This window comes from Molossus molossus, unplaced genomic scaffold, assembly GCF_014108415.1.
Source record: "Molossus molossus isolate mMolMol1 unplaced genomic scaffold, mMolMol1.p scaffold_m16_p_12, whole genome shotgun sequence".
Taxonomy (NCBI): Eukaryota; Metazoa; Chordata; class Mammalia; order Chiroptera; family Molossidae; genus Molossus; species Molossus molossus.
The window spans coordinates 97,501,497-97,526,894 of NW_023425347.1; positions in this window are offsets into that span (position 1 = coordinate 97,501,497).

Consider the following 25,398-nt stretch of genomic DNA (forward strand, 5'->3'; position numbering starts at 1 on the left):
GGAGTCTCTCTGGAGATGTGTCTGCAAGGCAGTGAGGACAGTGACGTGGGACAGAGGGACAAGCTGAGACCTGAGCTGATCCTGTGCGGAGTTCAGGACCTGGTCTAGTCCTTTAGAGTGGTCCAAGTGGAGGCAAAATGACAGACTTTTGTGTCTCCACATCAGAAAGTCACTGGCAAGGAGAGGAATAGGGGTAGGTTGTAACCTTGATCTAGGCAGTTTCCTGTGGCCAAGGGCATGGCCCTGTGAGGATCACAGCTGTGTGCTGTCAGCAGCTCATAACCCTGTCACCTGGGGGAGGGTACACGTTCTAGAAGAGGGAATATGGGTGGCCCCCCAAAGGAGTCCATGTCCTAATTCCTGCACCCTGTGAATAGTGTTATTTTATATGGAAAAGATCTTTGCAAATGTGCTTAAGTTATGAGCCTTACCAATGGGAGGTTACCCTGGGTTACCCCGTTGAATCACGTGAATCCCTAAGAGGGAAGCCCCTTTCCTCGCTGTGCTCAGAGAGATGTGGTGTCACTGGTTTTGGAGACAGGGCAAGGGGCCACCAGCCAAGGAACCCAAGAGGCCTTTGGAAGCTGGAAAAGGCAAAACAGAACCTCCCCCCACCCCGAGCCTCCAGAAAGGTGCACAGCTGTGCCAACGCCTTGGTTTTAGCCCAGTGAGATCATTGCAAACTTCTGACCTAAGACAGGGAATGTGTGTGGTTTGAAGCCACTGTGTGGTGGTCGGTTACAGCAGCCATAGGAAATGAACACAGGGCGGCCGCGGAGATGTGTATCACAGGTCTAGGGAAACAGCTGTTATTTGATCAGGTGTGAGCACCCCGAGGTCCCAGCCCTGTGCTGTCGCAGGATTTCTGCACCAATGGAAATGTCCGCATCTGCCTTGTTCGATACGCCAGCCACGTGTGGTGGCCAAGCCACCGAAACGTGGTTAAGGCAGCTGAGGACAGGGATTGTTCATGGTCTTTGATTTCAATTCATTTAAATTTACGTAACCTCCTGTGGCTGGCAGCCAGTGTGTTGGACAGTATGAGGCATGTCCATCACTACGGAAAGTTCTATTGGACGGTGTGGCTCAGGGGCTTTGAACAAACGCTCAGGGGAGGAGAGGGGGGGTTCTGGGTCCTCATCCCCTTTCACTGTGAAGAGCCCAGGCCTCTGCACAAAGGCTTCCTTTTGCTCCCTCCATTGGTCCGGATGATTGGGTAAAGGACTTCCCTGTGTCCGTGTGGCCCCCCAAATCCCTGCTGCCCTCTGCTGTGTAAATGCAGGTACCTTGCCACCTTCAAAAGCAAGACAGGAGCCCTGGCCGGTTTGGCTCAGCAGTTGGAGTGTTGGCCCGTGGACCAGAGAGTGGTAGGGAGAGAGGGAGGAAGAGAGAGAGAGAAACATCTACTGGTTGCCACCCGCACGACCCCAACCGGGGCCAGGGACAAACTGCAATGGTAAATAAATGCAAAAAAAAAAAAAAATGTCCTCGGTGAGGATAAAAAGAAAAGTATGACAGGAGCCTTGGCTGCAGGGAGGCTGTGCTGGTCAGAGGAGTTTGGCCACAGATGTCCCAGGACACGTCAGAGAGCCCAGGAGACTGCCTGGGACCGCGGTCTGCAGCTGGAAAAGTCGAGGTCATACTTCTCTGGGAGCCAAGCTTCAGATGGCGCCCAGCCCTCCACAACCATCTTCAGAGGTGGAGGAAGGCCCGCGTTACTAAGATTACTAAGAAGCCGTCTTGTCTGATCTGTTCTGAGTAATCTAGGGCTCCGTGGAGGCCGGAGTGGCTGCGGGAAGTCATGTGACCTAACACCCCAACTGTCAGCAAGGTGATCTGAGTGCATTTTCCAGGGGGTGTCAATAGCTTTCTTCAGATTTTCAAAGGGGCCTGTGACTCCCCTTCCCTCCCCTCTCTTCCCCTTCCCCTTCCTCCCTCTCCCTTCCTCTCCCTTTCCCTCTCCTCCCCTCCCCTTCTCCCAGCCTTTTATAAATATCTACCCAGTCCTGCACCCCACTGGGACCATCTTTCCCTCCCTCCCCTCCCCTTCTCCACCTGCGTTGCTCTCCCCCACCCCACCCCCACACAGGCTCATCAGTTGTGAAGGAAGGAGCCAGGCATCCAATGTACTTCTTGGGAGAGACACAGCCGGGAGGAGGGGGGTGCGTGTACAAACAGACTGCTCTCCAGAAGAGAGGAATTACTCGAATTACAATTGATTTTCCACCATTAATGAAGCATGAACCCGTGTGATTGCATCTTGAAAAGATTTATAATTATTCTTCGAATCTCAGAAGATAATTAAACTTCATTAAACGCAGACATGACAAGCCTTCAGAGCAAGCCGAGACCTAGCGGAGACCTCCGTGCAGGGTTCCAGATCAGAGCGGCTTTGCGAAGCAGGGACCCTGTTGGGGATGGGGGTGGGGGTGGGGAAGCTGAGGAGAAGGAGGAGGAGGGAGAAGGGGGAGGGAGTCTCAGGAAAGTGGCTCTCCTTGAAAAGGCAGATACTCTTGGGTCTTTTGATTCCTCTCTCTACCCTTGGAGGACCCCCTCCTGGGGATCATTAGCCTCCCCTACCTTACCCCTTCCTCTTGTCAGAGAAGACATGCTGGGAATAGGGGCAGCCTCTGCCATCCTGCTCAGGGTCCCTGCCGAGCCCTGGACCTCAGAGGGGTTTGAGGGGCAGCGTGACCTAGCCACAGTGCCTGGGAGAGTGAGGGGTTCTTCCAGACCCATGGATGCCAAAGAAAGGTGGGAATGGAGAGGCCCTGGTGTCTCGTGTGTGTGTGTGTGTGTGTGTGTGTGTGTGTGTGTGTGTGAATTCATGCATTCTGGAAGACCATCTGGTGGGAGACACCAAATTGCTATCAGTGTTTACCTTTGTGAGGGGCGAAAGGGGGATGGGATAAAGGAGGGGATTTCTCTTTTCTTCCACAATATGCTTCTTTAGTGCTTGACTTGCACACCGAGCATACATTCAGATATAACACGTGTAATTACTTTATTTTAATTTAATACACAGGGCCAGGCTCTCACTAAGTGTGCTGGGGACAGAGATGACTCGGACCTTCTGGCCCTTCCTTACAAAGCACATGGCTGTGTGCACGCACACACACAGGGCTGGTTGGGCTGGTTGCAAAGAACATCCCCCACCCCTATGGCCTAAAGGAGTCACCCCCCCAGTCCCTCAACCTCCATCTATTCCAGGACATCCCTTTCCATCCTTCGGGGACCCTCTCCCGAGGACCCCTTGCATCCCTCCACCCAGCCTGACCCCTCTCTAGGCCAAAACCACCCTCAGGAATGATGCCACAAGACCCCTCCCCTTGCCAGGTGCATTACCCTCCTCCACCAGGATGTCACTGTCCCTGCCAAAGTGACAGAAGAAAAGAATATGAATGAGGCTGCCCTCACCGTATCCTTGTTCTAGAACTGCTTCTTGGCAGGGAGAAGGTCTTTCTAAGGACGGCTGGGAAGGAGTCATACGCCTGCATGTGTTTGGCCCAGATCCCATGGCAGGGCGAGGAAGTCCCAGATGGGCCAGGTGGTCGAGGGAGGAAGTAAGGGAAGGGGTGTCTTCAAGGCAGGAGGGTAGAAAGGTGGAAGACCATCCCTCAGCACAGAGGGTAAGATCCCAGTCCTCAGACACACAGCCTGGTTTCCCATTATGGCTCTGCTTTCTTGCAGCCATGTGACCTAGGGCAATTACTCGACCACTCTGAGCCTCAGTTTCCCCATCAGTGAGTTAATAATACTGCCTCCGTATTGCACTGTCGAGAGAAGTCGATTAAATGATCCATGTGGAGTGCTTGGCAGCTTGGCACACTGCCTGGTACTGTGAAGAGATGTTCAATAAATGACAGCAGTTGTTATTTGTATAATTTGAATGATTTCTCCAAACACCATCCAGTTACTCTGTAAGGGCCTTTACTCCACAGTGAGCTCCCAAGAGCAGGAACTGTATCTTATTGATCTCTGTGTCCCCTTTGTCTAACCCAGCACGTGGCCCCTAGCAGGTGCTCACGGAAATGTTTGCCGCAGGAGTGGATGAGTGAAGAATAAATAAAACTGGGCCATGTGGCTGGCTTCTAATCTCAACTTATCTTCCAAATGCAGGACCCTTAAAACAGCTGGATGAATGAGTTAAAATATTTTTTAACGCATGAATAGGCTTGTGGGAGAGTAAAGACAACCTTCAGTGGTTGGAAGGAACAAGAAAAGCAATTCCAAGGAAGTAAATGAATTGGCCCCGAAGCCAGCATTCCCCCAGGGGCATCTGGTCAACCCAAGGCCTGGACTTCAACATATTGTGTTGGGGGGACAGGAGACAGTCTGAGTCTGCGCGAAGTGGACTGTATAAGGTGGGGTCTTCTCAACATGGACTAAGGAAATTCTGCCCTGTCTTTGGCAAAGGAGGGGTGAAATCCCCCTCTGTGAGAACTCCTAACCACAAGTTCACCCTCATTTGGGGTTGGGGCCTGAATTTATTCTACTCATGTGGCCTAAAAAGCCACAAGCGGAAGACTGGGCCACCATTGGTAGTGGCACCTGAGAGACGCACACACCAGTCTTCTCTGAAGAAACACCTCGAAACCCAGGCCTCGAAGAATCCTATAGAAAACAAGTTCTAAGACGCATGGGTGCCCAATTCAAAAAAAGTCAGAACAGAGAAGGAAGCAGCTCCCACGAGCAAGTGTGAGCAGAAACACTACCAGTCAGACCTGCAGAGACTGTAAACTTTGGCATTATATACATAGACGTAAAAGAAATATGTGCATATGTTTAAAATGGAAAAGGGGGAGGGGGTACCAAAGTATGAAAAAGGGAAACGAGATTATGAAAAGTTCCCAGGCTGATTTGAAAAAGAATCAAATACAATATGTAGAAATGAGAAGTAGAGTCATTGAACTTTGGGACTTCTGTAATGGGTAAAACAGAAGATGAGATACAGCTGAGCAGAGAATTGGTAAACTGGAAAAAATAAAAATAAAGAAAGCCTTTCCCACAACACAGCGAGAGAGATGAAGAGATGGACGAGATAAGAGATTAAGAAACGTGGGGATAAAAAGAGATCTCACATGCGTCTAATCCGAGTTCCAGAAGGAGAAATGAGAGACTATAATGGAGAGTCAAATTCAAAGAGAAAATAGCGAAGAGTTTCCCAGAACAAAGACGCCAGTCCTCAGAGTCACAAAGCTCAGCGAATCCCACGCAGAATAAATAAAAAGAGAGCCCCCCTAAACACGCCCCAGGAAAACTACAGGATGTTACGGACAAAGAGACGCTCCAAAGAGCAGCCAGGTGCAAAGAGAGATTACCTAACAGGCCCCTCAGACAGACTGATGGTGGGTTTCTCAAAGAAGCTCTGGGAGCCAGAAGACAGTAGAACACCTTCAAAAAGCTGGAGAACATGAGAGAGAGACCGTCACCTGCGAATCCCATAACCTCCAGAACATCTCCAGCGTGAGAACGAAATAAAGACATTTTCAGATAAACAAAAACCGCCAGTTTGCAACCAAGGCCCTCACTAATGGAAGTTCTAAAGAATAAACCTCAAGAACAAAGGAAAAGAAGCCCAGCAGGAAGGGCTGAGATGCTAGAGAAAAAAAAATAGTGATGGGAGAAAAAAGAAAAAGGAAACATGTGGGTAGATTTAAACAAACCTTGACCATTTATTTCGTTGTTGTTGTTTTTACAAACAATTTTTTAAACAAACAAACATTGACCATTTAGAGTGTTTGATTTGTGGGGTTAAACTGAACAAATAAGAGAGAATCAAAATTCAGGGGAAAGAGAGTGAAAGCATTTTAAGGCCCTGGAATTGTGTGGGAGGAGGGTGAAGAAAGAAATCAGAAATGCCGATGATAACCTCAATATGTGTGTGTGAAATTTGCTAGGCTAATTGCAAGAGAATAGAAATAGCATGTGTTATAGCTTCCAAATTAATGGGGGGAATGGAATGTTGGGGGAGAACACTACAATCAATAAAACTGAAAGAAGGAAGGAAGGTAGGGCCTGGCCGGTGTGGCTCGGTGGTTGAGCATTGACCCCTGCACCAAGAGGTTGCCGGTTTGATTCCCAGTCAGGGCACATGCCCAGGTTGTGGGCCCGATCCCCAGTGGGGGGCATGTGAGAGGTGACCAATCAATGTTCTCTCTCATCCATATTTCTATCTCTCTCTCCCTCTCCCTTCCTCTCTCTTTAAAATTAATAAAGGAAAAAAATTTTTTTTTAAAAAGAAAGGAAGGTAGGGGAAGGAGAGAGGGAGGGAGAGGGAAGGAGGAAAGGAGGGGGGAAGGTGGAAGGAGAGAGGGAGGGGGAAGGAGGTAGGGGAGTGGGAGGGGAAGGGGAGGGGGAAAGAGGGAGAGAAGGAGCCAGAAAATTGGGACCAGAGAGCAAGGGACTTGGTCAAGGTTGCGCAGCAAGTTAGCAGTAAACAAGGACTAAGATGCTCGTTCCCCCAAACTACACAGCCTCCCCCAGTCTAGATGCAGATGATCAGAGCAGAAATCCAAACCCGCTTTCCCGCCGCAGTGAACCCCACTGCTCCTGCTCGGGAAGCTCATCTGGAAAGACACATGCCAGGAAATGCTTTGATCACCAGGCACAAAGAGAAGTCATGATTGTCTCTTGGACACAAAGCACTAATGGAAGCACAGTGACTTCCCATGGAGGCCCCCCTGCGTGTAATTCATTTAATGCTCACAGTAACCCTACGAGGCGGATGAGAGTAACATGCGCATTCTGCAGAGGCCGTTCCCAAGGCCCAGGAGCATGATGGGATGTGCCAAGGTCACCCGGCTGGGAAGTGACAATGCAGACAATCGGCTGTCCTACCTCGGTCCTCACAGTGGACACGGCGATGAACCTACAAACATCCGTGTACAGAGACAGGATTTTGAAAGTGGAGTGTGTGAGAAAACGATCCTGATTAGATCCTGGATCTAAAACAATAAACGGGGGTGGGGGGTGGGGGAGAGATAAACCACAGAACCTATATGCATGTATGCATGAACAATGGACATGGACAACAAAGCTGGGGACAGGGCAGGGAGAGAGGGGGAGGGGAATCAGTGGGGGGAAAAGGAGAAACATCTGTAACAAAAATAAATTAATTAATTAATAAAAAAAAAAAGAAAACAATAAACAGGACAGCTGTAAGGGGCTTTTGGGGGTGACGGGAAATCTGAATAAGGACTTGCTTTTAGATGATATTATGGTAACAACATTCAGTGTCTCGGTGTGATCGTGGTCATATGCTCATGCAGGAGGGTGGCCCTGTTCTTAGGAGGCAGATGCTAAAGTAGATAGGGGGCAGTGTCAGGATGTCGGCCACTTTCAAATGTTTCAGGGAAAAAACATCAAAAGAGCAATAAACACTCCCTGGCTGCTGTGGCTCAGTTGGTTGGGTATCTTTCCATGCACTGAGGGGTTGCCAGTTTGATTCCCCGTTAGCATACATGGTCAGGGCATTAGCCCGGGTTGCAGGCTCGATCTTCAGTGGGGAGCATGCAGGAGCAGTCAATTGATGTTTTCTCTCACATCGATGTTTCCCTCTCTCTCCCTCTCCCTTCCTCTCTCTCTAAAAATCAGTTTAAAAAATCAACAACAACAACAAATAGAGCAATGAAACCAATGTGGCAAAATGTTAATAATAGGTCAATCTAGGGTAAAGGTTAAATAAGTGTTTGTTGCTGTATCAGTTGTTTGTGTTAACAAACCATCCCCAAACTTAAAACAATAGCTATTTATGATGTCTTGCAAGCTGATAGGTCAGTGACTGGGTATATTCGTGAGTCTGTCATAAGCTGGTAGGTGGGCCGCAGCCCAGTTGGTCGAGGGTGACCATGGCTTGCACAGCTTAGTTTTTCTCCATGAGTCTCTCATATCCCACAGGAAGGCTAGCCTTCGAGTGTCCTCATGGCAGGAACAGGGGTCCAAGAGAGAAAGAGGAAATAGACACACATCAGTTGTACTGCTGTCTCATTGGTTAAAGCAAGTCACATGGCCAAGCCTAGGCGCTTCTAAGGAGGGTGACACAGGAGACATCATTAAGGCAGTTAACTTACTACAGTGGTATTACTCTCTCAACCTTTTAATAAATTTGAAAGCTTTTAAAATTAAAAATTGGAGGAACATATCAGGGTTCTCCAGAGAAATAGATCCAATGGGATATATATGTATAAAAAGAGATTTATTTTAAGGAATTGGATCACATGATTATAAAGAGTGAGAAGTCCCAAGAGCTGCAAGTTGGAAGCTGGAGATCCAGGAGAGCTAATAGTGTAGTTTTAGTTCTAAGGCCAGCAATCTAGAGACTTGGGAAGAGACAATGTTTCAGTTCAAATCCAAAGGTAGGAAAGACCCAATGTCCCAGCCCAAGGCAGCCAGGCAGGAGGAGCTTCCCCTTCTTCCCAGGAAGGTCAGTGCTTTCGCTTCCATTCAGGCCTTCACCTGATTAGATGAGGCCCACCACAATGGAGAGGGCAATCTGCTTTACTCAGTTTACTTATTCGAATGTTAATCATAGAAACAACCTCACAGACATACCCAGAATAATGCTTGACCAAATATCTGGGCACTCCCATGACACATAAAATTAACTATAACGATGCCCAGCAGGGGTGGCTCAGTGGATTGAGCATTGTCCCATGAACTGTGAGTTCCCGATTTGATACTTGGTCAGGGCTCATGCCCGGGTTGTGGGCTCGATCCCCAGTGGGGGAGTGTGTGGGAGGCAGCCAATCCATGTTTCTCTCTCACACTGATGTTTCTATCTCTCTCTCCCTTCCTCTCTCTCTAGAAAATCAATAAAAAACATATTTTAAAAAATAACTATAACAAGAAACAAAAATAAAAATAGGCCAATGTAATCATGTCATGCCTCTTACTCAAAACTCTTTCCTACATCTGCCCTGGCCAGTTTGGCTCAGCGGTTAGAGTGTCGGCCCGTGGAACAGTGAGTCGCAGGTTTGATTCCAGCCAAGGGTTGGGGTTCATCCCTGGCCCTGGTCGGGGTCGTGGGAGAGGCAACCTGTCGATGTGTCCCTCTCACATCCATGTTTCTCTCTCTCTCTCCCCCCACCCACTCTATCTGAAGATGAATGGAAAAATGTCCTCTGATGAGGATTAAAAAAACAACAACAAAAACCCTATTTTCTACATCCACTGAAAGACACGTTCAAACATTCTCTGTAAGTCTGATGGTTGCCAGAGGGTAGGGGGTTGGGGGCTGGGTGTAAAAGGTGAAGGGATTGAGAACTACAAATTGGTAGTTACAGAATAGTCACGGGGATGTAAAGTACAGCTTAGGGAATATAGTCAATAATATTCTAATAACTAAGCATGGTGTCAGGTGAGTACTTGAAGTATCAGGGGGACCACTTTATAAAGTATATGACTGGCTAACATGTATATGCTGTACACCTGCAAATAATATAAAATAATACTGAATGTAAACTCTAATTGAGAAATAAAAGTTTTAAGTATGTTTTTACTGATTTTATTTTAGGAGAGAGAGGAAGAGAGAAGAAGAGAGAGAGAGAAACATAGATGAGAGAGAGAAACATTGATCAGCTGCCTCCTGCATACCCCCTCCCAGGGATCCAGCCCACAACCTGGGCATATGCCCGGACCAGGAATCGAACCGGTGACCTCTCAGTGCATGGGATGATGCTCAACCAACTGAACCACACCGGCGAGGGTGAGAAAGAAAAAACTTTTAAAAAGAATGTTCACTGTAGCTTTACTAGTCAAACCCCAAACTTGCAACACCACGGTGTTCATCAACAGCAGCATGGATGAATGAAGAGTGATCTAGTCCTAACATGGAACAATGAACAGCAATGGAAAAGAGTGAACTGCTTGCTACACGCCGCAGCATGGATGGATCCCACCGAGCGAGAGAACAAAGCAAGAACCCGAGAGTGTGCACACTGTGTGTCTCCCACACATGACGTTCTAGAAGACAGAAAACGCATCTACGGTGGTCCCTTGGGGAGCCCTGGGTGGGAAGGGGGGTGGCTTCCTGGAGCACTATAAACGTGCTATATCTTGATCCGGGTAGTAGTTACAGGTGAAAAATGGATTAAATTGTATAGTTAAGACTTGAGCATGTTATAAGTTATATCTAAAAAAAAAAAAAGCCCTGGCCGGTTTGGCTCAGCGGTTAGAGCGTCGGCCTGCGGTCCGGAGAGACCCGGGTTCGGTTCCCGCTAAGGGCACGTACCTCGGTTGCAGTTTGTCCCCGGCTCTGGTCAGTCGTGCGGGTGGCAGCCACTCGATATGTTCCTTTCACGTCGATGTTTCTCTCTCTCTCTCTGTTCCTCTCTCTCCCTCCCACTCTACCTGAACAAAAAATGGAAAAAATGTTTAAAAAAAACAAAAAACTAAACACATGCAAACTTTTAAAATTGGTTTCTTGATGCTTCCTGGATACGATCCAAACTCTGTAACACGCAAGTCAATGTCACATAACCAAGCACATACTCCTCTCTCCGAAGCACTGGTCCAGCAAGCAGGGCGGCCTTCTTACCTCCGCCCAGCAGGGGTGCTTGATAAACGTGCGTGGGATTCACGTGGGGACGCCCAGGGTACCCGGGTATTAGATGGGCTGTGGGGTGGCATTTTGGATCCCTGGGCTCCTTCCAGGCCAACTCAGGGACCACAATTGTTTCCTCTTGCGGAGGGCACCACCTGCGCACCCCCACCCTGGTGCCCGCAGCCGCCCGGCACCCCACTGCCGCACACTTTCCAGCCATTGTCAAGCATAATGATTCTTAACCCCGGAGAAAAATTGGGTTCCATTTTCTATTTTATTGCCTCAAAAGGACACTTTTTACCTTCCCACAGTCCGCAGCCAGCAGGAACAGGACAATAAATCTCAGCAAAGGTTTTCACCAAGATAGACGGTCCAGCAAGGAGACCTCGGTGTTCCAGGCGGGGAGAATAAACAAGGAGTCGTACCCGCTTTGCCACTCCACACAGCGTCCTGTCCTCAACACCACCCAGCGGTCTCAGGGCTCAGCGCGGCGTGGGGGAGGGGCTGTGGTTCCAACCCCAAGGAGGCCAGGTGGGATGAAGGAAGGCCTGAGCAGCTGAACTCGCCTCTCCTCCCGCCTCTCCATCTTCTTGGCCCGGGGCATGGCTGTCAAGCTCCGTGTGCCAGCCACCTGCTTGATCGCGTTCGCTTTTCAGCAGCCCTGAGCTACAGATGTGTGCGTGATCCCATTTTACAGATGAGGGCCTGGGGTTCATGGAGGTGAGGGAAGCCACTGGTAAGGAGCAAGCTGGGATTTGAACATGGGTCTTTGGGGAACCCAATGGACGCTCCTGACCGTGGCTTCCCCTCAGTTCTGCAGACCAGAGAGACTTTGGGGTAGATGGCAGCGAGGGTCCCATGGCCACTGCTGGGACGGCCTCCTTGGCTGAAGGCTGCCCCACCTCTTGAGTTGTCCTGCGCGGTCTTACAGGCGGGTGGCACTGTGGTCACCTTCCCTCAGTCACTGTGTAACTCGGGCAGACCTGCAGTGTCCGCAGAGAGGTTGCTGCCTTGCACAGGGTCATACACTCAGTTAAAGGCAGACTCCGGAGTAGCGCTCAAGCCCCAAGACTCCTGGCCCAGGGCCTGTCTACTCTCCCCTACAGGTGTTTTATGATGGTAGAATGCGTTCCAATAGCCGGAGTCGGGCACAGGGACAGGCAATACCTACGTAAAACATAATAAGGACATTAGATGATGTGTAGGAAGAAGAGAGAGGAACACAGCGCAGCGTTAGGGGCTGGAAGTGGGTGATGGACAGATGTCATTTTAAATGATGAGGACAGAGGAGCCCTCTTTGAGAAGGTGACATCTGAACAAAGATTTGAAGGAGGCGAGGGAGGTGACTCCTGGGTGCAGGGATGCCCCTGAACTCACCTCCTTCCTCCCTCCCTTTCCTGCCCTTCCCTGGGGATCCCCACTTCTCTCCTCCTCTGTCTTTCCCTCACCTTATTCCCTCTCCTCCCTCCATTCTTCTCTCCCCGCAGCCTCCTCCAGCTTGTTTTCCCTTCAGAGAGGCCAGGGCTAAACAATGGTGGAGAGACAGGGAGAGGGAAGACAGAAAGGATGGTGAAGACAGCTCGCCCCCAAAGACTCCCCGACCTGGGAAAGGGGCTCCGTGCCTCCCAGCGGAGGGAAGGGGCTGGAGCAGCGGTGGGGCCTGGGGCGACCACAGGCCCAGAGAGGTAAGAAATACGGTGGGGCGGGGAGACATATGCCCGCCCCCCATCCCCTACAGCCTGGCCCGTTAGAAAAACGAACATTACATCACGGAGCCTGTGGCCAGATGGGGGACTTTCTTTGTCACCTGGTTAGATGAGACATGGGGTCTAAAGCTGACAGGGTCTGCTCCTCCCCACTCAGAAAGAGGCTTCATGTGGACCTTGCCCGCTGCCAAGTTCTAGCAATTTCCCCAAACCTTCGCCCCTCCCCCCAATCAGGACACGGTAACCATGGAATCAGTGCACTGAGGGGAGACCTGTGCCGCTGCGCCCTCCCCTGCGTGTCTTCTGCCCCCCCCACCCGCCTTAGCCCTGCACACTGTCCTAAATTCTACACAAGGGGGGCGTGGGGTGACAGCCTTCATTCACAGATCCTCCCTGAAAGCAGCATGAGGCCCGTCAATGGTTTAATGAGGAGCCCCACCCCCAGAGGGAGGTCACCCGCTGATACCTGGCCATCGGGCTGACCTGCCCTGGGCCACGCCCATTCCCAAGGGGAGCGAACAGGCCAGGGAGGAAACGTCACCACTTCCTTCCTCCTCCCTGGACGGGATTCCCTCTCATCCCGCTGGCCAGCCCACCCGCAGGTCTCACCCCGTGACCACATCTGGACAGGCCCACTTAAAAGAGCCCTGAAGCCCCCAGCCTTCCGGAGGCATCATCTCTACCGAGCCAAAGGTCTGCCCTGGGGTCTGCAGAGTCCCCCGCCCCCACCGGCAGGACCCCCCCCTTCGCCCCATACATCCCTGCACTTCCCCAGACAGAGAGCAGGGAGAGAGGGAGAGGGGCTGAAGGCAACTTCATTCAGTGAGTCAGACCCCCCCACCCCCCCCCACCCCCCCCACCCCCGCCCAGAGCGCACAGGCACACCTGTGGGCAGGTGCCCCACCCCGGCCTGGGGAGAAGCCAGGGGCAGGCCCAGGACTGGAAGGGAGGGCTCTCTAGTCCAGAGCAGCTGCCTCAGCGGCTGTCTCTTCTGAGGTTCTCACCACCCACACCTGCTGAGCTGCAGCTGGAGGACACGGTGTGGGTGGTGCGCAGGGAGACCGGGGCCCAGGGCGCCAGCAGGGTCCTGGTAGGTGGGCGGCGTCCTTGGGGAGCTGGAATAAAGAGAACCATTGCTGTGGCAACGGCATTGTTCCTGTTGCACAGAAGAGACCTGGGTGAGGGATCATTGTCACACTGTCCCGTCCTGAGCAAGAGGCCTGACGGGTGGGGGCTGACAGGTCATCTGCAGCAGAGTATGGGCCCTGTCAAGGCAACAGGGGACACACTCAGAAAGAAAGGACATGGCCCTCTCCTGGAACGCGACAGCAGCAAAGTGGGGGTAATAGCGCATCCTTCCTGGGGTTGTTGTAAGGATTAAACTAGTTAATTCACGTGAAGTTCTCAGAACAGTACCTGGCAGGTGGGTGCCCAGTGAACATTAGCCGTGCGCATGCTCTGTGTGAAGCTCGGTACGCATTGCAATGGCTGCGTTGTGTGGTGTACACTGTATCTGGTGTGTGTGCACATCGGGTCTGTGCGTATGCATGTTGCATAGTGCGTGAGGCATGGGTGTGTAGTGTGGGGTATGTGCATCTTGTGTGTGGCCCATGCTGTGGTTTGTGTACTGTGTGAGTTGGGTGGTTTGTGGGTTGTGTAGTACATGTATATGCTCTGCCCTTTTATTAGTTCCAGTTGCAGGAAAACCAGCCTCTAGGGCCCCTCTGGTCAGGGTCAGGGTCAGAGCCAGCATTTGGATAAGTTCTGAGCTATCCACCCTTTTCTGCGGGAGCCCCTTATCAGCCAAAGAGGCCAGAATACCCTACTCCGTGGGGCCAATCCAGGGGACCCAAGTTTCCAGAATGAGCTGCCCCATCCCAAGGAAGGGGCAGGGGAAGGAGGGGAGGGGGCTAAGGAATTCTCACTGCCCACAGCCTGGCTGGCAGAGCTACCCCTGCAGCGCCCCCTCACTCCTGGTCCCCCTTTGCCCTGCTGACGCGGGTTTGGCCACTCTCAGGCCTTCAGGGCTGAAGCATGCTTCGGAGACCCAAAGGGAAACATCTCAACTCCGCTGGAGGGATAACGAACCTGGAGGGGCTGGTGGTGACGGCCGGGAGGGGCTGAGCAGCCCTTGCTGGCCTCACAGAGGGCCGGCCGGAGCAGCCAGCGGAGGGGAGAGCAGTGGACAGGACAGGAGAATGGCCTCTTCGACAGTCCCGTCGGGGGGTTGGAGGTGAGCTGGGCCTGCAGCCCAGGCTGGGCAGGAAGTCAGAGAGCTGCTGGAGAGCGGCTGTGTGGTCAGCCCCTCACCCTCTCCGGGCTGCCAGGATCACACCTTAGGAAACAGTTTTCTCCTCTCCACCTCCTTGGATAAACCAGACAAATGGGAAACTCGAGAGGAAAGATGCTCTGAGCATCTCAGGTAGATCAGGCCCACAGGCTCCGCCCACCTCTCCCTCCTGACTCCCCACGCCTGGGCCAGGGCAGCCAGACTCAGCTGCAGGCAGCACAGTGAACACTCCAGGCTCCGGACTCAGGCCCTGGCGTGTGTCCTCTACCAGGTAGCCCTCCCCGCCTCACGTCCCCCCAGCAGCTCCACTCCTCCTTCAGGTCTCGGCTGATAAACCGTTTGGAGCTGGAAGCTTTCCAAGACGCCCCTAGCCCCCGGCTCGGGTAGCTGCCCCTCCTGTGCTCCCAGGACTCCCCTCGCCTGGCCCGCACAACCTCGAGTTGTAATTGCCTGTGTACTTGTGTACCTGTGGGCTCCTTGAGAAAAGGAACCATCTCCTATTTATTTCTTTACCTCCAACGCCTGGCAGAGTGCCCGGAACGTGATGGCCTAAATAAATGTTGGCTCAGTGAATGGCTGGGTTCTTGGGCGGACAAATGGATGGGTGGATGGAAAAGTCCTGAATTTGTGCAATGTGGAAATACTCTTTCAGCGTATGCTGATGGCATCCCTCGCGCAGTTATAAAATCCCCAACCTGGTACTGCTGAAATATGACGCCGAATTCCTCTTCCCCACACGTGCCTGCGAAAGCTCGAGTCAAAAAGATAGAGGGAAGAATCTCATTTCGGAGCTGGGAATTTGCAAGTCAGAACTCAATGCCTTGAGCTACAAGGAGGAGCAGCCAGAGTAGAGAAGGGAGCCGCGCAATGCAGCCTAAAGCGGCCAGGCCGCCGTGACAGGGACTAATGGGTTAGAGGTTCCAGGAGGGAGCTGCCAACCCTGCCCACCACCATCCACAGACCTTGGGACGAAGGCCAGGACACATCAATGCCGCAGGAAGGAAAGGAGGCCAGGTGTCTCCTGCATCCAAACAGAAGGAAGAGCCGCTCTCAGGTACAGCGGAACGGTTCCCCCAGGGGTTGGAGAGGCAGCTGCAACCAGCCACGCTGTCATGTGCCTGTTATATGCCGAGTGTTGTACCTCCTGTGCTGTCCTGGAGGGAAGGAGGAACACGGAGTCAGACAGTGGGAGAATCCTGGTTGCTTAGGAGAGAGGTGAGCCCTGCTGGGGGCAGGCAGTGTACTTCAAGCTCATTTCTGCGCGGAATCAGATACCTCCCAGGGTGTGACTCTGCCGTGACCACACTCAGCCACAACCTCTGGGGGAATACTCAGTGCAGGTGTCCGAGATGGTGGGTGAGTAGGAGTCAGCGTTGTTAGAAAGGCCTTTTCTCACTGTAAATAGATCACCTGGTATATTGGGTAGGAATAATGTTCAGCTGCAAGTATCAGCTCACTGTGAACTAGTGGCTCAAACACACAAGGACTTATACTCTTATCCACTAAAGCCCTGTATATCTTTCCATGAAGTCATCAGGGACCTGGGATCTTTCTACTTCTTCTAGGTCACCTCTTGGTCCAAAATAGCTGCTGGTGGTCCATCCATCACAACTACATCTTGGCAACAGGAAAGAGGAAGGGAGAAAAGAGGCAAAAGAGACAGCTCTTCTCTTTTAAAGAGACTTCTTAAAAGTTCAACATAGCACTTTTGCTTATTTTTCATCAGCCAGCACTTAGTCCCATGGACACATCCATCCCTGGGGACTTTGGTTGATGTCAATTCTCTTGAGAGCCTTGTGTGAACTGAGAACTCGGAGCATCTGAACTTGTAAGTCTGCCAGCAGATCCTGGGCCCTAGGGAGTCCCAGCCTCAGCCATCCGTCAGCTTCATCTCTGCCAAAATCCCCCAGCTAATAAGTGAAACAGTCAAGTCTGGCCGGTGTGGCTCAGTGGCTGAGAGCCAACCCATGCACCAAGAGGCCGCTGGTCTGACTCCCAGTCAGGACACATGTCCAGGTTGTGGGCCCGATCCCCAGTGGGGGGCATGCAGGGGGTAGCCAATCGATGTTCTCTCTCATCAATGTTTCTATTTCTCTCTCCCTCTCACCTCTCTCTCTAAAATCAATAAAGGGAAAATAAATAAAAATAAATAACCAAGATTTGAAACCAGCCTGTCTTTGCAGGTCATACTCTTAGTTACTCTACCACACCATTTCCCTGAGTTCCGGTTCCAGCCTCCCCCTTCACTAACCACGTGACCCTACGCAAGTCCTCTGAGCCTCGATTTCTATACCTACAAAGTAGGAATCATAATAGCACCCCCCCAAAGGGCTGACCTGTAGAGCGAGGCAGATAATATATGTAAATAGAAGATCAAGATTATGTATGTAGCAAATCAAGAACTCAAGGCTCTGAATCTGTCTAATGCTTGAGTTGATTTCACAAGAAAGGTGCTGCCACCTGGACCCCGTTGCCACCTAGATATTGTCACAGACCTTATTGATGGAAGAGTCCACTCTGCAGCAAGTGGGGAGAGGGTACCAGGGACCCCTGGAAGAGTCCATTTCATAGCACAGTGAAGGGAGCAGTTGCCCAAAGTTTTCATCTCCAAGATATCCATGGAGAGGCTGGTGCTTCTCTTCTTCCAGATATTAATCGTCTGATGGGGCCCCTCCCATCCTCTGTCTCTGGCCCGAAGCCCCTGGCCTCATGACTGTCTGCTGGTCCAGAGAGAAGCAGACTGCAGAAGGAGGTTGCCCATTGCCATGGAAACCAAGGCCGGAGCCCAGCACCCTGCAGCTCCCAGGCACATATCACGTGTGCTACTTCTGGGTTCCCAGTCCCCAGACACTCCTCCCACCCAGCACGTGAGCACACATGCACACACGTGCGCACACCAACTGGCTGACCCAGTTTACTAGCAACCATTCAACTGGGTTGTCCAGGGGACAAAGTTTCTCCTCTAGCTGGTGGAAGACCAGCTCTCTGGCCGGAGAAGCCAGTCCCTGTGGTCACGGACAGCAAAAGGCAAGGCTGATGAAAAGGGGCTGAGACAGGCCACTGAGGACAATCCTTGGCTTTCACATTCATGAAGCCACCTCCTGGGCTGGTGCATGGAGGGCTTACATGGCCATATGTATGAGCCACACGCCAGCAGGAGCTCTGGTCCTTCCAGCGACAGATGAGCTCTGCAGCTTGGTGTCATAATTGCTCCAGGCAAGATCAGTAATGGGTACAGTAGCATAATCACTGTCCCGTGCAGTCCCCCAGATTACTTATACAACACAAAAGGGAAAAGAGACCTTTCCAGTGGAGAAATCTGGCAGACACCACCTCAACCAAGTGATCAAACGCAGGGTCACCAAAAATGGGACAAATTAACATTACATGAATTTTTGGAAGATGTCATAAGGAGTCCACGCCATCTCCTATGTAGGGTTCTCACCGGAAATGTTTGAACTGAATCAGATCAGGAGAAAACAACCAGAGGTACTCAGGTTGGGAAACACTCTACAAGACGTTTGCAAGGGATGCTCCAGAAATGTCAATTACAAGAAAGACCAAAAGATTAGATTAAAGGGGACTAAGGGGATGTGACGAGGCAATGCAATACATGATTCTAAGTGGATCCGAAGGAGGGAAAATTAGCTCTGCCAGACATTTTGTAGAACAATTGGGGGGTCTGAATATGAACAGTACATTAGGTCACATACTGGACCAGTGTTCAAGTCCTTGGGGGTGATAAGTGTGTCATTACGGTCATGTAGCAGAAGGTGCCCTTGTCTATAGAAGACATGTGCTGATGTATTTAGGGAGGAAGAGTTGCGAAGGCTGTAATTTACCTTCCAGGGATCGGGAGAAAATAGAGAAAGAGAAAACGGCCGATGTTAAGAATCGGTGGGTTCACGTGAAGGACGTTCAGACGCAATGAACGGTTCTTTCGACTTTTCTGTGGGTTTGAAATTTTCAAGCTTTAGAAATAAATGCAAGGAAAAGAGTCTTTGAAAGGGAGTCAAATAAATTCCATATCCTTGCCAATTATTCTGGACATTTCTGTGGCAGGGGATGGGGGCGCTTCCATCTTGTTCTAGTCACCGCGGTCCCCAAGCTGTCTTCACCCAAATTAGTCCACCAGTGGACCACGTTGCCCTCCCACGTGGCTTTAATGTTTTGTAAGAGGTCCCTCTCTTGGATTTCTTTAGGGGAAAGTGAAACGCTCCAAGGTGCTTCGTGGTGACAACTTTATTGAAGGTCTAAGGGACAGAGGGTAAACATGGCAAGGACTTTAGCATTTGGCATCCTCTTCTTAAATCCTACCCTGGGCCCATCCCTCAACCACTTGCAGCTCATCACCATGCGGTTTGACTGTCTTGATTCCCTCCCCTTCTCCTCTCCTCTCCTGTCTTCTCTTTTCCCATCTCTTTCTTCTCTGTTTTTTGGTTTCGCTATGTCTTTGAAGTCCCCCCTGGCCTGTGTTCCCAGCCCAAACAGGGTACACAGAAGGCTCCCTCATGACCCCGGCACCCAAACTCTTCTTGGTGAAGCCAAGTTTCATCTTTCATACTCTAAACCCAACTCTTTAAGAAAACTCCAGGCTCCCACTCCAGTGTTAGTAATTACAACAGCTACCAGCCACTCTTTGAGCGCAGACCACGTGTGCAGGACACTGAACCAGGCACGTTTTAAATCTGGGGTAACATTGGTTTCTAACATCTTAGAGTTTCAGGTGTGCAACATTGTAAATCAACGCCTGTATGTATGACATCATGCTCACCACCAAAGTCTCATTTCCATTCGTCACCATACAGTTGAGCCCCTTTACCTGTTTTACCCTCACGCCACCCCCTTCCCTTCTAGTAACCACTGATCTGTTGTCTGTCTCTACAAGTTTGTTTTTGTTTTGTCTCATTTGTTCATTTGTTTTGTTTTTGTTGTTTTTTATATCAAGCACATGAGAGAAATCATATGGTTATTTGTCTTTTTTCATCTAACTTCTTTCACTTAACACAATATCCCTAAGGTCCATCCATGTTGTCGCGAATGGCAGGCTTTTACATTTTTTATGGCTGAGTAGTATTCCATTGTGTATATATACCACATCATCTTTATCCATTCATCTGTTGATGGACACCTAGGCTACTTCCTTATCTTGGCTATTGTAAATAATGCTGCAATGATCATAGGGGTACATATGCCTTTTCTAACTAGTGTTTTTGTTTCCTTTGGTTAAATACCCAGAAATGGAATACCTGGATCTATGGCAGTTCTAGTCTTAATATTTTTTTTGAGGAATCTCCATACTGCTTCCATGGTCTGAGCCAAGCACTTGGAATACATCATCTTTAACTTTCCTAAGAGCCCCATGACGGGGGCACTAAGAAATGTGATATTCAAGACGGTTGATGAACCAGCTACCAAATGGAGAAGCTGCCCAGTTTGGGTCTTTTAAGATACTTTCCAACTAGGTCAGAATGTTTCATAAGCAGAGTTGCCAAAGGTCACACAACTGCTCAGATAAATAGACGGAGTCTGAGCCTCGGGCCTAGGTTCTTATTTGTGGGCCCAAACTAGGCACCATCCCTCCTGCAGAAAGGGGAAGGCGCACTCTTGCACATGATAGCTGGAGAGAAGTCCACGTGGAAGAGAGGCTGGGGAGCCAGGAGCAGAGACTCACAGATGGCCACCATTTGCTCCAATGATGTGAGGATGGGGTGAGGCAGGCAGCAGGATGGCTTGGACTGAACTAGCCTTATGCCGTAAGAAGTGTTTTTAGGTGCCAGGACTTGGGTAGAACAAGCAGATAAAGTTGGGAAAGAAACTAAAGGGACTGGAATGGTAGGGGGTGGGCAGAAATTAGAGAAAGCAGGTCCATGACAATGAGTTAGGTCAGTGGCCCATCTAGAATGTGGATACCGGGCATGAGGAACGTACTGGGGTTCCTCCCTCAAGTAGGAATGGCCATTAGCTCCCCCCCTCCCACCTCCTGACTCCAGGAATTCAGCCACCTCTGCTCCCTTCTGGCCAGGAAAGCCAAGGGACGTAACCTTGAAAAGAGACAGGAAATTTAACCAAAAGTAGCAACAATGAACTGGGGGCTGGAAACCAGGAGGCAGCTGAGTTGCAGGGGATTGTGGAGGGCTGAGGGCTGAGGGCTGGGAGAAGGGGCAGAGCAGGAAGGGCAGAATGAAGAAGAGGGAGAGAGGCTGGGGAGAGGCCAGCGTAGCCCCACAACCACCAAGTGGGAACAGGCTGCACGCAGAAGGGCCCGAGGCCTCCCTCCAGGGAAACCTCGAAGACATTCCATTTAGACCTGAAGTCTGGCCTTTCTTCTGATATGCAAAAGAAGATCACTTCAGTCTGGGGACATCAGAAAAATACACAAGAAGAATTCAGGAACCAAGAATGTAGAAGGAAAGACGGACGGGGAAGAACCAACATTTTTTCAACAGTCATTTATGTGTTATAGTGATCTCCAGAGGAAGAGGTTGTTATGCCCATTTTGCAGGTAAGAAAACTGAGCTCAAAATGGTTTTCTGCCAAAGGCACACAGTGAAAAGGCCATTGACTCCAACCCCGGGCTGGGATGACTGGGGCATTCACGTTGAATTTATTATTAGAATGGGATCCCTTCAAGCTCTTGGTATTGAGTCAAGGTCAGGGAAGGGGGAGACGGGACTTCCTAAGGCCACATCCTGAGTCCAACAGCCAGGTCTGAGCAAGTGTGAGCACAGAGGATGGGAGGCAGGTAGACCCAGAGACAGGACGGCAGGAACGGAGAGGTAGAGAGAGGCAGGGGATCAGGACCTCCTCTACGTCATACCCCTTCCACCAGCCCCACAAATGGAACTTTGGGCAGGACCTGTGCAGTTCTAAATGATGACGTAAGAAGGATGCCTCAGTAAGGGGAGCTCAGGAAGACCACGGCCTCCTGTGTGGGGTCCTAAAACCACCAGGCTCCCTCTCGTTACCCTGTTCCCTCTGTTGGTCACAGCCGACTTGGGTTCGACACCGATTCTGCCGTTCAGTGTGTCATTGTCGTCAGTCACTTAACCTCTCTGAGCCTCAGTTTCCCCTTGTGTAAGATGGAGATTACAACAGTTCCATCCTCATAGGGTTCCTGGGAGCCTTCTTCAAAAGAATGGTGCCTGTTACCCATACCATCTATAAACCGATTCCTATTATTTAATTACATATGCAAAGATATATTAAATGAGCTAGAAGGATCTTCTGTAAATGAGTCCTGGGGTGATTTCTTTTTTCTTCTTCTTTTTTTTTTTTTGGTACATGCCCCTAGCGGGAACCGAACCCGGGACTCTCTGGTCCACAGGCCAAGGCTCCAACCGCTGAGTGAAACTGGCCAGGGCTGGTGGGGGGGGGAATCCCTTTTATAAACAAAACAAATTTCCCTAATGTACCTGCTTTGTGAGCCAGGATGCTCCTATCTGGGGAGTAAGTCTATGTGCGACTAAAAGTCATCCCCAAATTTTCCACCTGCTCATTTATGCTGCATTTTAAAAAAATTTTCTTTCTTTCTTTTTCTTTTTTTTAATCCTCACATGGCATTTTTCCATCTTTGCTCAGATAAAGTGGGAGGGAGAGAGAGAGAGAGAGAAAGACATCGATGTGAGAGGGACACAGGGACTGGTTGCCTCCCGCACAATCCCAATCAGGGCCAGGGATGAACTGCAACCGAGGTACGTGCCCTTGACTAGAATTGAACCCGAGACCCATCAGGCCTTGGGCCGACGCTCCAGCCGCTGAGCCAAACCAACCAGGGCTAAAAATTTTATTTCTTTATTGATTTTTAGATGACAGAGGTAGTAAGCCACCAGTTTAGAAAATAAGCACCCAGGAAATAAAATGACCTTTTCGCTTCCTGCTTCTGTAAGCTGCTTACCGCTCTTGCACCAAAAGAATGCCCCGCCCAGCCTGCTATAAAACTGGGCGCTCCTGCACCTCGGGCCCAGAATTTGGAGACTGCCTCCTCTGGGTTCGCATGCGTGAATAAAGGAACCACTTCGCTTCCTCCAGCGTTCGTTCTGAGTCTTTTTCGTTACGAGAGAGAGGAAGGGAGAGGGGGAGATAGAAACATCCATGAGAGAGAACATTGATTGGCCACCTCCTGCATACTCCCCACTGGGGATCGGGCCCACAACTTAGGCGTGTGCCCTGACCAGGAATCGAACTGGCGACCACTTGGTGCATGGGTCGACACTCAACCACCGAGCCACACCGCCGAGCTTGCGCTGCATTTTTTTAAATCTTCTGCTCTTGCACCTCCTTCCCCCATCCCTCCAGAAGTCTGTGCTTGTTTCTAAATCCTTGGAGGGAAGGCAGGCAGCCAGAGGCTCCCGAGCTGCCTGTTGACCTCTCGGGGCTGGTATGGCAAGGGGAGGAGCACCATGGCTTTCCTTATGCCAAACCACTGGGCTTGGGGCAACCACAACCCCATCGCTACAGCTCTGAGGCAGGGAGCTGCATAGCTGCATGCAGGAGGTTCGGTGGGGGGCTCATCACCAGCGACTGTGATGGGGTGAAGGACGCGTGCTCAGGCAGAGGAGCCAGCGGAGTGAGATGCAGCGCAAGGCAGGGAGGTCTCCAGCTGGGGTGGCCTGCGGAGTTGTCCCAGATCAAGCAAAGGGGTCTCAAGTTTGCCAGTTTGCACCCCTGCGCTGACCAGTCCCTGCATCTGGGCTGCCCTGGAGAGGGCTGAGACAACTCCCTTTGGCAGAAGAAAATTCAGAAGGAAGGACCAGCGGCCGCCAATGTGACCAGCAGCTGGGGGATGAGGACCTTGGTGGCTAAGGGCCACCCCAGCGTCGCTACAGCCCGCCCCTTGTTCCTGGGGGCCCTCTTGCTGCATAGAGTCAGTATGCCCTTCTAGCCACAGTCCTTCCAGGACTCTGGTTGGTCTCTTTCCCTGTAAAGACGTAAAAGATGGTGAGTGGGTGAACTGAGCTCCTCTGCCACCACACCTGGACCCGACGCTGCCATGATACCCGCCGTCCCCTCCTCTACTGCCCATTTTAGAGTCCCCTCAATTCAGCTAACACCTCTGCTGGTCTAAAGAGTTCACCTAGTGGGGTGACCCAGACTCACCTCTAACTGGCCTGGGCCCTTGGTCACCATACCCTTCTCCGTCCATGACCGCCACACCTGTCCAGGTACCGCAAAATGGACAAGGGAGCACCAAGAGACAAGCTGAGAGGTCACCCCGGGTGCCAGAACTGACCTTCTCCCTACTCTCCTCGTGGGACAGCAGTCCTACCTCCTCCTGCCGGCTGCCAACTGGTGGCTCTTCTCCCTGCCTGCTGGTTTTGCGGTACAAGGCATCGGAAACAACCAGGTGGCAGATGTCGTCTGAGGTTGAACGGAACTCATTCTGTACCCCGCTGGAAGTGTCCTCCATTTGGGAACCAGAACTCACCCTTGGACACACAGAGCTTAACACTGCAGGGACAGGAGACGTAGCTCCTAAGGGAGTCACAGAGTGACAGCGAGCGGGGCCACTCCTACTTGCACCCCTTGGATTCGACTCACACATTCTGCTTATTGGGGACACGCCGCCATATAACGGTCATTAGTCTGGGATGTGTACTGTGTTCTGGAGGCTGGCTCTCCATCCTCACAGGGTGTCATCTCTAAGCTGAGTCTGTCAGGCTGATGAGGTGCCCCGGCTCTACCAAGACCCAGAAGCACACTAAGGCTAGTTTTCGAGCAGGGTGCACCTCTCCATGCAGATGGCGTGGCCTTGTTCCAGAACTCCAGGGGTCTGTGTCGTTACTCTCCTATTGGGGCTTGCCATCAACTCCCGATAACGGCTGTTATCAAAGTCTGCTGGTGACGTGAGCCAAGTAGCCCGGAGCTGTGCAGACCCTTTCCCACCTTGGACCCCTCCCAGAGCTGGCAGCCTTCCAGGTCACTTGGCAAAGTGACCTGGGTTGCAGCGGTCTTTGTCAAGTGTGGAGCATGCTGCCTAAAGCCCCCAACAAGGCCCATCAGAGGCTGTTTCCTTCTGAAGTGCAGGAGGTACAAGATGCAGTAGTCTGTCCTTGCCCTCGGAGGGGATGTCCTAGCATACCCCAAACCCCTGTACCCCTAAAAACATCATTGTATATAATCCCCACCTTTTGAAGCCTTATCAAGGCCACCAAAGTCCTTGCCACTGCTTTGTCCTCATTGATTAGCACGATGTCGTTGATATGACGGACGGTGCGGTGTTTATGGAATGATGGGGTGGTCCAGGTCCCTTTAGTCCAGGCCTTCTCGGCCGCAGGACTGTTCACATGTCGGACCAGATAATTCCTTGTTGTGGGGCTGTCCTACGGACGTTTGGCAGCATCCCTAATCACAGTTCTGCCCGCAGCGTGACCACCAGAAAGATCTTCAGACAGCAAAGGGAGAAGAGAGACTGTCCATGTGTACTGTTATCCGGGCACACGGACTCTGACTCTGATCACCTTTCCCGACAGAAACGGCCGCAGGGGTACCTGAGGCTGACCCGCCCCTGCACAGGCCACCACACGAAGCCCAGCGGCTGCCATGGGGCTGCTTCTTGGCTGCACTTAGGGCCATCTGCTCTCGTCTGCTGGGGACTCATCTGGTTTTTCAGAGGCCAAACTAAGGAAATGAATAAGATGAGGGTCATCACCCAGGCATCTCAGGTCTTTAAAAAATGTTATTTTCTTAATTGATTTTTAGAGAGAGAGGAAAGGGAGAGAGAGAGAGAGAGAAACATCAATAAGAGAGAACAGCCATTGGCCGCCTCCTGCATGCCCCCCACTGGGGATCGGGCCCATCACCTGGGCATGTGCCCTGACCGGTGACCTCTTGGTGCATGGGTGGACGTTCAACCACTG